We start from the raw sequence: 12,953 nt of genomic DNA on the forward strand, positions 1-12,953 counted from the left end.
AAAAAAGAACAACAGCAACAAGAAAAAAAAACAAAGGAAACCCACTCATGTCCTTATTATTACGTTACATGAAGGCTAAAGAGAAAAAGACTCATTGTACTGTAACTCTTTTCCTGGATTGAAATTTTCTGTATAAATTGGGCTTGGGATCCAATTTATTCATATAAATTATTCTTTATTTTGCCTTATAGTCAATAATGTAGCTGCCATTTCCATTTTGTATATGACAACTGAGTCTGTTTTAATTACCCTAAAAGCAAATCTAATGGGTTAGAATTAGATTTTAACAAAGATGTCACTTTGCTCTGGTGGATGTATTTTCAGTTCAATGGTAACAAAAATCCTACCCTAGTACCTTACTTAAAAAATTATTTAAATGTTTTGTTTTGTTCTTTTGGATTAGCTGTAATTGCAGAAAAGTCTTCATAGCCCAGAATGGCAATTGTTACAGCTGTGATTGATTTGACAGGTTTAAAACTGCACCCTCTTCTCATTCAGATCATCTTGAGACCAACAACTCAGATTTACTGTTGGGAGTTAAGAGTTTGCCATGGTATAGAGTGAAGATGATTTGATTGCCACAGGAATTCAGCTTCTGATTGGGGCCTTGCTGTGTTCTAATCAACGAAACTAATGAACTATATACACTGTAAGTTTATCTACTAGGAAGCCTTGGATTTTTCCCAGAGCCAGTGGTAATCAAGTTTGCCTTGCCATTGCTCATACTTGATCACTAAAAAATCATGTCTATTCGTGCCTGTATTTAAAAAAAAAAAAAATCATTGATTCCATGTATATGCCTGTCACTTGCTTACTAAATACAAATGAACCCCACAGAGTTATATCACATCAACCTCCTTTAACACATAGTGTAAAGTACAAAACTTTCCCTGGAATCCTTCCTCTTTTCGGTGACATTGTTTTACACCTAAATTTGCATTTGTTCAGAGTGGCATGAAGAAATTTATTATAACTAATATTCCGTATTTTAAAACATAAAAATTATTATTAGTTTTCTTGCTTGAGAGTATTTGACTATTTTACTTAACAACTCTTTATTAAGAAGCTGTTTTGTGCCAGGCACCGTGTCAAATACTAGAAGATAGCAAATGTGGAAATGGACAAAGGGGAAGATTGCAGAGGAAAGGTGAATAACTTTATACTCAACGTATACATTATATTGATTTATCTTGTTGATAGAGTTATAGATGTGGTAAACCTGACCTATAACCATAAGAAGACAACAAATAAAAATATACATACACTTCTTGGTTTTATTAGTTAGCACTTAAAAATAAAGTATTGAAGCTTTTCCTTCTCTCTTGGTTCATAGAGCTCACTGTATGAGATGGATTGAAACTCTAAGAAGGTACCAAGTAAGTACCAACTGTACCAAGTACCAAGTACCAACTGTACCACGGTACCAACTGTAAGTACTATAAGAAAGTCTAGATCATGGACTTACTTATGTATATTTTTGCAGAGGACTAGAGTTAGAAAGGATAGGAAATTGTGGGCTGAATGAGGCTAGAAATAGAAGGTGGAGTAGATTTCAAAGTAGAAATTAAGGTTTTTGCATTAAGATCTTGAAAAAGACTGTTATAGAAAAAGCAGACAAAATCCTTGCTCTTGTAGATTTCACATTTGAGGTTTAATATTACAATCTGTCTTTGCCATGAGACAGGGAGTCGTTTTTCAAATTGTTAGATATTCAGTAATACAATGGAAAATAATATAAAGCTTTTGCAAAACAGAAGGGTGACTATTGTAAAAGATGCAATATTTCATGTAGTCAATAAAAGTGATATGAAAGAACTGCTCAGATCACAACAAACCCAATGACAAATGAAAGTCTATCCATCTAGACCAGCTAATAACTGAAGAAAAGGAAAGGAAACAAAGTTGATGAATAATAGGTAAGTAAAATAGAATGACTTAACCATCAAAGAATTTTGAAAGATCACGGGAAAAATTGATGAAAACTAAGAATTCTTTTACAGAATAATAAATGAAGTAGGAAATCCTATACCTCTATAATATAATATTATGAGAAAAAAAAAGCCCAATCCATCTACTAACATTTGATTAATTTTATTCTTAGAACTAACATGTTATAATCTTATTTTTATTAAAGTAAAATTATCTTATTTTATAATTTACAACTTTCTGACTTTTACTGAGAAAGTCTCGGTAAAGCCTTTCCCCAGCCCACTCCCCAATATTTACTGTTACATCAGTCTCTGATATATGAATTGATTTTAAGTGGCTTTTGCCAAATACCAATGATCAAGAGCCTTCTTTATCTATGTGTGAACAGCCTTCTCTGCCTTCCAATTTTGAAGTCCACCTAAGACAAAGTTAATTTCACTTTCATTTTGGATAAGCAATTTGCAGAGTTGCCTACATTTTCTATTATCGTATTCATTTCACTGGATCATAACAATATCTTTTGTGTTTAGCATTCTCTAGGCTAAAAAAAGTAAACAATTAAAATTCCTCCAACTTTAGTCTCCTCCATTTATCACATCTATGTATTATCATATGTGTATTTTCTATCATTGCCTAAGAAATTAACACAAACTTAGCAACTTAAGACAACATACATTTATTATCTCACAGTTTCTGTGGGTCAGAGTTTGGGCACAGCTTGTCTGAATCCTTTGTTCAGACTTTCAAGGTGTTGACTGGGCACATCTGGAGGCTTAATTAAGGAAGAATCTGTTTCCAAGCTCATTCAGATTGCCAGCAGAATTCGTCTTCTTGAGGGTGAATGACTGACTCACATTCCCTGGCTTTTCACTGGCTGTCAGTTGGAGGCTGCCCTCAGGTCCTAGATGCTGCCTACAATTCCTTGTATGTGGGCTTCTCCAACATAGCCACTTACTTCATCGGGCCCACAATCTACAATGACAGAGTCTTACATAATACAATATAATCATGAAAGTGACATCCATCACCTTTGTCATATTTTATTGGTTAGAAGTCACAGGTCCTACCCACACTCAATGAGAGGCATTCCATGAAGGTATAAATACCAGTAGGTGAAAATCTTTGGGGTCATGTTTGTAGCTGAGTGGTACCATCTCCCACTATGATAACAATATGTGACTCTGGAAATTAAAGTCCAATGTTTCATTAAATGAATTAGTCCTTATTTATATCATTTTTGGATAATCAAAACAATTATATAAATTTACTAAAAACAAAAAAGTATCTTATTTAGAATTTTAACATTTTTAGTATTGTACTTAACTTTTAAACTTGTCTGATTTAAATTTCTTGAAGACTTTGGATGTGTTTAGAGGTGATCTAAAACTGCAGAATATCACTTTTTCCTTCAAATAAACCTAAACCAAAGGGAATACAGGTAAACATTTTATAGAAATCATTGAAATGAACTATTTCAATTTCTTAGCTGCTGATAATATCTTTCAAAAATAAAACTTAAGTTTGTGGACTTGATTAAATTTATTTTAAAGTAGCAAGTAAATAGTGTATGCAGCCACAAGGATGAAGAAATGGTTAGTCAATAAATTAGCCTGGAATTAAAACTTGATGAAGAGTATTCTGATTTATATATTTATTAATTTTCTTAGATCAAAGCAAGAACACTAATTAATAGGGAATATTGAAAGAGTTTGCTGTATTTTCTTTATTAATAGTATATATAAAATTTTACACATGTTATTATGACTTACATATAAATTCTCTATAGATATTAGGAATAGGAATCTGAAGAATAGAGATGCAGATTCCCTGTTTTCAAGGGCAAAACATTTCAGGCAGTAGTTGAACAATTTATTGCAAAGAATTCTCTCTTTCGGATTGTGGGAATATAGTTCTGTCCTCTGAACATAGTTCCTCTTTTATCTTATCTATACATTCTCGATACTATGTTGGATTGTTCCAATTATGAACAATATTAGATAAAAGATGGCAACGGAATAATACTATCAAGATGTTGAAGGAAAGCAACTTTCAATCTAAAATTTTATATGCAGCTCACATTGTCATTTGAATGTGAGATGAAATAAAGATAATTATATAAATAATATAAAGTTTGACGAAAGTTTAGGAAACAGATCCCCATTTGAAAAAAGTCTTGTAGGAATATTCTGTAGCTAAAGATAAAAGAAGTTCCTGAAAAAGAAATGAAATAAGTTCAAGAAAGAATTTATCAAATCTTATTTAGTAAATCTAAATAAGTAATTACAGTTGACCCATGAACAACACCAGTTTGAATGTCCAGGTCCACTATTACGAGGATTTTTTTAATAGTAAGCACTACAGTACTACACAGTCCACAGTTGGTTGAATCCATGGATTCAGAACAAAGGATAAGGAGGAACCACGTATACAGTGGGCCAACTGTAAGTTATATGTGGATCTTCAGTTGCACAGAGGGTTGACTCCATTGACCCCCATGTTGTTCAAGGGTCAATTTAACTTAAATAAAGGCTTTGGGACTAAAACTCCAAAGGATATTGGAAGAGGAAGAGGAATAAGGAAGATCAGGAATGATAAGGTTGTTATCAGTGGGAATATACAATATTGAGAAGCTTTAGGAATTTATTGGGTAAATGTAGGCCTAAATTCAAATAGTCATCAGAATAGTAAAAATAGAAAATAAACTTTTAAATCAGTAGAAGAAATTTCAATATATCAGATAGACACTAGGACAGAAGAAAAAGTAAAAATAAAGCAAAACTCTGTGTGTTTGTGCATATATATTTTTTGTGTGTGTTGAAAAAATTGTCTTAATAGAATGGTGCTTAGAATAAATATAAATGAGTTTAACATCAAATAATAGTGCTTTCACGTTAGATTTAAAAATCACTAGCATAAGATCCCACTAGGTATTTTTAAAATTTCTCTCAAAAAAATATGAGATTAAAAACAAGGTATTTAGGGCTTCCCTGGTGGCACAGTGGTTGAGAGTCTGCCTGCCGATGCAGGGGACACGGATTCGTGCCCCGGTCCGGGAAGATCCCACATGCCGTGGAGCGGCTGGGCCCATGAGCCATGGCTGCTGAGCCTGCACGTCCGGAGCCTGTGCTCCGCAACGGGAGAGGCCACAACAGTGAGAGGCCCGCGTACCGCAAAAAAACAAAAACAAAAAAACAAAACAAAACAAGGTATTTAAAAAATTTCTCTCAGAAAAATATGAGATTAAAAACAAGGTTATAGTATTTTAAAATACAGTTTAAATTATTTCTGCATACATATGTACATACATACATAATATACATACAGAGGGATATGGAAAGAGAATTTATTGTGAACAAACACAAACACACATAGAATAAAAGAGCACAGGTGAATATTCCTAAAATTGAGTATGTACTAGGCCAAAATAGAGCCTCCATAAAAGAAACAACTTTATGTACATTATATTTTCTCACTATAGTGAATTAAAATTAGATATAATTTACAAAATAATAGATTTTAGCAAAATAGTAGGATATATATGCGTTAAAGTTCTTGAAACCTTCATTTTCAAGCACTTTCTCACTACTTCTCCTCCCACAAGTAAAACTAGGCCCAGAATGTTCTATAAGTAAGCTTTACCAAAAATTCAAGAAATAGATGATCTGTATCTTACATGAGTTGTTTCAGAAAATATAGGACAGAAAACTACCCAATTCATTTCATGAGACCAGTATCATATTTTTAAAAATTCAGCTCTGCAGAAAAAAAAGTTATGTTAATTTCATTTCTAAAGAAGTTGCAAATATCCTAAATACAACTGTGTGTAATTAAATCCAATAGAATAGTAAAAAATGAATTCAATGAGATCAAGCCTGATTTTTTTTTTAAGTGTTAGGATTTTCATAATAAAAAACCCTATAAAGTAAAATGCCATAAAATGTATTCAGGAGAAAAAATCCATGATTATTATAGTATTTATTTAACAACATTTATTAAAGCATTCATACTGCGCCAGACACTGTTCTAGGGCTTTACACATATTAACTAACTTAATTTTCATAATAATATTATGAGGTAGGTAGTATTATCATCCACATTTTAAAGATGAAACTGAAGGAGATTATTTAGGCCAGTTAAGTTCATTGCACTAATTAGAGGCAAAGCTGAGATTCAAATACAGGCAATCTGAATCCAGCGTCCAGGTCTAGGCTTTTTTTTTTTTTTTTTTTTTTGCGGTACGCGGGCCTCTCACGCGCAGGCTCAGCAGCCATGGCTCACGGGCCCAGCCGCTCCGCGGCATGTGGGATCTTCCCGGACCGGGGCATGAACCCATGTACCCTGCATCGGCAGGCGGACTCTCAGCCACTGCACCACCAGGGAAGCCCCCAGGTCTAGGCTTTTAATCACTCTTTATGCTGCCTCTTTTGTGATAGATGCTGAAAAATCATTTGATAAAGTTAAACTTTTAGTATAAACATACTAGAACCCTAGGACTAGAAGAAAACATTTTTTACATAAAAAAGCTATGTTTATAGAAATTTTCATATGTTAGATACATTTTTTTTTTTAATTTAAGGACTAAGAAAGAATACCCCCTACCACTCCTCCCGTCCAACATTTATTCACTCAACAGGTACTTGTTTGTCACCCACTATACTCCAAGCACTCTCCTAGGCACCGGGAGAAAAATAACACAGGAATGGGGAAAGAGAGTACTGGGTGGGAGTTACGAGTTTAAATAAATGGATCAAAAGGAAACATTTGAATTAAGGGTTGAAATAGGTAAGGTGGTGCTGGAGGTTCTGGCCAGTGCAAAAAATAAAAATACCTTTTAAAAAAGGGACCAAGAGATAAGAATAGAAATGAAGAGATAAAAACTATTATTAGAAGGTGCTCTAGTCGCTTACATAGAAAAGCTTCACAGAAAATAATTTATGTTAATAAGAATTCAGCAGATTTCCAAGAATTAAATCAACCTAAAAATCCATAGCACCTCTTTACATCAACAATAACAAATTAACACATAATACAAAATTAAACACCATTTATGTGAATAGCTTGAGTTTAACTTATCAGAGAACGCATAAGACCTTCATACTCATGCATGCACACACACGCTTTAAAAACTCTATGAACTTTAAAGAAGATCAAAATAAGTGGAAAGAAACACCACTTTGTTGTCAATTCTCTCTGAATTAATGTAGACATTGATTATTCAATATTCCTAATTAAAATTCTAGTAAGATTTTACCAGGGAATTTGAAAAGCTGATTCTAAAATATATATTGAAGATCAAAAGCTCACAATTAGGTAAGGCAATTCTGAAAAAAGAAACCCAAACTATTGTATTAAGATGTCACAAAGCTATATTAATTAAAAGAATATGGCATTAGCATGAAAAAGATAAATAGAGCAATTGAATTGAGAATAGATTGTTCAGCAAATCCTTTTAAATATGAGAGTGTGGTGTATGTTGAGCTGGCATGAAAAATCAGTGGTAAAGGATAGAGTATTTGTTAAATCACATTAGAAAAATTGACTATGCAGAGAAAAATGACTTTGAGCCTACCTCACAGCATATTACAAAATAAACTCCAAATGAGAAAAATTTGAAGAGCAAATCTATAATTTTAATGAGAGACATGCCTTCTTCTTTATCAGTTTTTGTAAAAAGAGTTCTAAAAATGTCATCAGCCAACTAGTTTCCAAAGCATCCAAGCTCTGAATTGCAGCCCTGTGTTTTTCTAGCTCTTCTTGATATGTTTACATCTATGAGGAGGATAGAATTTCAAAGAGAGGTTGTATAACTCTATAAAAATAGAGAGAATTGGTTTAGAAGAGGCCATTAGATTTGGTATCCAGGAACTCCTCTGAAACTTTAGAGAAAGGAATTTCACTAGCCAGCTGGGGACACAGTCTTAAAAGCACCCAAAGCATCTTGGACTTGCTATAGGAGGACTCAGCTTGACTAAATATCTGGCAACAGACAAGCATTACTCACCAAGACATTGAGAAATACAGAACTGTTACGTTTATTTTTGTTTTATTTAGAGATGCAGACAAGCTCCTGTAGCCAAAGCAAAACTTGGAACCATTCTGGATTTTGGTCTCCGAGCTTAGGTTTTATAAAAGATTCAACAGTACTTTTGACAATCAGTGGTTTTCCCCAATGTCCTAACTAATATTATCTCCCTTCACAAAATAGGCTCTCACAGCCAGGCTGTGGTAAATAATCCCTGAAAACACTGCCACTCCTACCTCCTGAATTACTGTATTGCCATTTTTTAAACATTCTGGAACAAAGGCTCTACAAACCCAAGCTATTTGGTTCCATAAGAGAATGGGTCATAAAGAAAAGAGGTTGGGCTTCCCTGGTGGTGCAGTGGTTAAGAATCCACCTGCCAATGCGGGGGACACAGGTTCGAGCCCTGGTCCAGGAAGATCCCACATGCCAAGGAGCAACATAGCCCATGTGCCACAACTACTGAGCTTGAGCTCTAGAGCCCATGAACCCCAACTACTGAAGCCTGCATGCCTACAGCCCATGCTCAGCAACAAGAGAAGCCACCGTGATGAGAAGCCCACTCACTGCAACTAGAGAAAGCCCACGCGCAGCAACGAAGACCCAACACAGCCAAAAATAAAATAAAAATAAGTAAATTTATTTTTAAAAAGAGGTTTATAAAGCCATTATTATCATCATCATCATTTTCGTTATCATTATTATTATTTTGCCAAGGGCGTGGATTGTATTCTCTCCACATGATTCATTCTTAATGGTAAGAGCTTTATTTTAGCAAGTATTTTTGAGGTCTTTGGAATTTAGGAGTAAATACACAAAATAATCCATCCAACGTTCCAAATCATGGGTTGGAGAGTAGGAATTATTGTGGATGTGTGTCACCCTATAGAGAAACCTGTAGGTAATTTACATAAGGAAAATAGAGTTCATCTCTAGCAGAAGAGGATTTTCTCACAGCCTGACTGCTTCGGGGAGCAGTCCTCCTGGAGAAAAGAACTGGAGGGCAGAAGTTCAGGTTTCCACTTAACATGTGAAAAATAAATTTGTAGTAGAGTTTTCAGAAGGAAAAATGGACTCTCTTTAGAGTATTGAGTCCCATGCAACTAGAGGTATTTAAGCAGGGGATGGGTAGTTGTAAGAGAGAAAAAAAAAAAACCCATAAAAGCTTTCAGCGGGCCCAACTGCCCTTCCATTGCTGAGAGTCTCTACTTCTGAAAATTCATTTGGGGGCTACATTCATTTGTATACTTCCTCATCACATATGTGTAATTCTCAGACCTTGAGGGTTGGTGGATTGGGCATAAACTTCGGTTTAAGTAGACAGCTTTGTGGGGGGACACATGGAAGCGTTCACATTTCCATGGAGCCCTGTTGAGGCATAGAACTAGGAGGAACACATGAGAAATGAAAGGCAGTACCGGTGTGGGGAACTTTCGTTGTCTTCCCTACAAGAGAAACATGTGACACAAACAAACAAGTATATTGGTCAGTTCCTTGTCAGCTATTTTGTTTATACCATTCTTCCTTGTTTGAATTCCTCCTACCCCATCTCCACCCATGGAAATTCAACCAGTGTTCCTGTCCCAAATCAAATGGAACTTTCCCCATAAAATAACTCCCTGATTCATAAAATTAATAACTCCCTGATTCATGCTTCCCATATGTCTTTTCAGTTTTAGCACTTAATGGGTACTTCTCTTGCAGCCTTTAGGTTATTCTAAAAATATCTTTTCTTACCTACTGGAATCTAAATGTCTGAGGACAGAGAATGTGTCTAAGAGATCCTTACACCTAAAATGTGTAATGACACCTGAAAAGTGTAATTATCTACCTTATAGCTAGTACATTTCACTAGATAGATATTAAATGAATGGAAGAATGAATCAAACATTCTGAATAGAAGGAAAATGTCAAAGTTGCTTTGCTACAGCAGGATGCCTCTCTCCTTTTCCTTTGATCGAAACTATATGTTCTTTTATTTCAGACTTTGGGCTGGAAAATTATCCTATCAAGAAAACTATGAGGGGTACAAAGTAGGGAAGTTTGTTGAGGGCATATGCAACTCCATGAAATAGTTTCAAAGATCAAGGTACAATTTTTTCCCCTTTCAGGTAAGGAAAACTGTCTGTGAGTGGAATTAGAAAGAGGAAAAAGACCAAGTGAAGTTTAATCACTCATCATGAGTGGTATTAGAACCACTGAGAAAATTATCGAGAAAATGACTTTCCTTCAAAAAGGTAAACCCTGTCAACAGCAGGAGGTAAAAACCCCAGTCAACAGCACTGAGCGAAAGGTAAGAAGATTTCAAGCAACTTAAATACAAAGAAACTTTTTAAGACATTAGTGACTCTTTTCCACATTTCCATTAAGGTTCTATCCATAAAGAAAATATTCCCCTGTATTCCACAGCAATATATCTTATTTTTTTAAATATGCAGCAATGCCAGCCAACTAGAAGCTGAGGTAGAGACACTGAACAGCTACTTTGGCACTCAGTTCTTAACATATGTTCAAAGGGTTAAATTTTTCAGCAAAGCCAATAGGATGACAGCCAGATAAAACATTCACAGTCCTCAGCGTGGAAAATAATGTTGCCAGGCCAGGCGAAATATAATTTCTCCTATGTCTTTTCTCTCCAGGAAGTACTTCTGAAAAACACCTTTCCAGCACAATAGTCATTGAATCCAATTACATATTTTTAGACACCACTAACCATTCTTTTTTTATTTCTTCCATTTCACGAAAATTCTCCACATCTGGAAAGAACAGCAATGAAGAACAGGAACTGGTGCATTCATGCTCGGCTCCTACCGGGCATGTTTCGTTTAATTTCCTCCATTTTTATGACACTTTCCTATGCTGCTACTCCAGACGTTCAGTGAAACACCTCACTGCCGAGAAACTGTAGGGGAAGGAAAATCTAAAGAAAGTCTGACTGAAGGTCTGAGTGTGAGATCACCACACCATCAGCAGAGGCAACAGGAGCATATGTTTAAGCTTCTCAGAACCACTTCTCTGGGGTCTCATCTTGGTCTCTGTGTATAAACTCTGCTGCCTTTTGCACCGCTGATCCATTGCCAGACAAACTGGTGCGCTGTCCTACCTGTGCTTGTCTTCTGTAGCCTGTCTTCCTCCGTAATGTCAGAAAGGACACAAAGGGCCCTATCATTGATTCATTTTTCCATACTTCACCCATAGTGTCTGCAATCAATCAGTTTTTCCCCTGGGCAGGTGAGAAGTCATTTCCTTCTATCTTTTCGTTTATTAAGAAGCAAGAACTAGCTATGAATACTATCTAGAGCATGGTCTGGTGGAGATAGGGAGGAATGAGATATGAGATACAGGTCAAAAATGGAGCTAGGGAGGAATGAGTTATGAGATACAGGTCAAAAACCGAGCCATGACCTCAGATTTAAGCATGATGGAGAAGAAAGGCAAGATTGGTGCCTAGAGAAGCCATCTGTTTAGAAAAAGATGTGAGGTAGATAAAGAATACTTAGCACCTCGTCTCTGCATATTCATTGTCTAAGGGAAAAAAATTGGCTTTTGCTTATTTACAATATGAGAATGAGTTTCAAATCCTTGGCTAATAGGTGGAGGCAAGGTGGGGAGAGTCCATGAGGGTGCTAGGTGTCCACAATATGTGAGACAGAAAAGCACAAAATGGGGAGTGTTGACCTTAAACAAACAGACTGCCAGTTATTTCTCCAGCAAAAAATGGGTTTATTCAGGATCAGCAAAGAATTGCAACGGTGAGCCACTCACAAGTCTCCCTGCAGCAAGGAGAGGAGAACTCTTTTAAAGAGGAGAAGAGGAAGTTGGGAGGGCTGTACTAAACAAAGAGTCCATTGGAGGAATTGAGAGTGCCAAGTATAGTGGCTTTTCGTTGGCTGAGTTGTGACAGTCTCTCATTGGCTGAGCTCTTGCCAGACGGAAGAGGACGTCTTTCTTCTTCCTGTCGGGATCTGCAATCCTTGTAGGGTGGAGAGCTCCCCCTCTGGCTTCCTGACAATGTTTTAATCAAGATGTCTTTTTATTAATTTTTATAGGTGGTTGTGGACTCTAATGCCAAATTGTGACAATTCTGTAAACTTTTCAGGGGGCAACTCTTGGCCTATTTTAAATATCCTAAATTAACTTTTTCCTTCACTACTCGTTCTCCCTTACACAACCACACTGCCAGTTAAAAAGAGAACAATTTTCCTCTCATATCTCTATTGGTATAGGTGATAAATAAATCTCTTGATTGGTTTTTAAAAATTTTTTCTTATTCATCAAATATTTATTACCTTGTATTCAATCAGTACAGTCCTATGCTAGACACTGAGATCAGAATGGTTCTATTTTTTTATTTTATTTTTTACAAGGGAACAAATCCACACTTTTATTTATTTTTCAGTAAGTTTAAATCTTTGACGGGTACAGCATCACACGAATTCTGTGTCCAATGGCCTTAGTAGGAAGGTTGCTTCAGAATTTGGCATGAACCATGCCACTGTTTCCATGAGCACAAGTTATCTTTCCCCAGATTACTCTGTTTTTTTTAGGTTTTCCACCAGGAATTACTGCGTTGTTCTTTGCTTTGTATACATAAGCACATCTCTTGCCTAGATAGAATTCAGTTTCATCTCAAGCATATATACCTTCAATTTTCAGGAGACCTGTGTGCTCCCTCTGGTTCCACAGACACTGCTTATAGCCAGCAAGAATGACCTTGGACCACAGCCTTCCAGACATATTTGTTGTTTTAGAAGTCCTGCTCCCAGCAGGCCTCCACAGGGTCCAAGATGGTTGAAAAATGAAAGTATTTTTTTAATTTAAATTTAAATTTTTATTACGGAAATAACATTTAACATGAGACCTACCTCTTAAAAATTTTTTAAATGTACAATATGTTATTGTTGACTCTAGGTACAATATTGTACAGCAGCTATTTAGAGATTATTCATAGATACCTCATACAAATGGAATCAAGCCATACCTGTCTTCTGTAACTGGCTTA

The 12,953-nt window shown here is 35.7% G+C and overlaps 1 pseudogene across 1 annotated transcript; it reads right to left on the reverse strand.

Moving 5' to 3' along the window:
• Positions 1–12,355: 12,355 nt before the first annotated feature.
• Positions 12,356–12,735, reverse strand: LOC309838996 (large ribosomal subunit protein eL33-like; annotated as a pseudogene). The gene has a single exon. The product of its transcript is annotated as a large ribosomal subunit protein eL33-like (transcript).
• Positions 12,736–12,953: the final 218 nt, after the last annotated feature.

The sequence above is a fragment of the Grampus griseus genome (genome assembly GCF_964374135.1).
Source record: "Grampus griseus genome assembly, chromosome: 21".
NCBI classification, from domain to species: domain Eukaryota; kingdom Metazoa; phylum Chordata; class Mammalia; order Artiodactyla; family Delphinidae; genus Grampus; species Grampus griseus.